Here is a 576-nt window from a genome sequence, read left to right as displayed (position 1 = left end):
ATTCACCTCACCTTCAATATATACATGTAAGAAACGAATGAATGGCTGTATCTTATCAGTGCGGAGGAGGCCGAGGCAATTATCACGACTGACTACAGAAGGACCTGACTTTTGACCTTGTCTCCCCCCTCTTATCGCCCCTTCAACAGCACTCTAGATGCCTCTAGGTGGACTTTTCCTATTTTATACATTTACTTTTTTATTTCATAACAGTTCGACAAGAAATCTGCTAGTAATGTGTTAGGTTGTTTTGCACATTGACTTTTTGATCCTTAAAATACATCATTCCTTACTTTTTTTTCTTCTCTTTAAATCTTTCCTTTAAACTATTTGTAGTATTCACAATAATAAATTTCAATACCATATTATGTAAATACGGTTTTTTGGTGTGTGTGTGTATTGATGTTATATGATAATTAATCACCAGATTCAATCCGTCCAAAATCTCCAGGGAAGCAACTCCAGCCGACGCACAGGCTTTTCTGCCTGCAATTCAATTCAATTATTGTCAAAAACCTTTTTGTATGCAAAACAACTTTTTTATGTAAAATGTATAGAACAAAATACCAACAAAAG

The sequence above is a fragment of the Homalodisca vitripennis genome, chromosome 1 (assembly GCF_021130785.1).
Source record: "Homalodisca vitripennis isolate AUS2020 chromosome 1, UT_GWSS_2.1, whole genome shotgun sequence".
In the NCBI taxonomy this organism is placed as follows: domain Eukaryota; kingdom Metazoa; phylum Arthropoda; class Insecta; order Hemiptera; family Cicadellidae; genus Homalodisca; species Homalodisca vitripennis.
The sequence above is the reverse complement of the archived record's forward strand: the minus strand, read 5'-3'. Positions refer to the sequence as shown.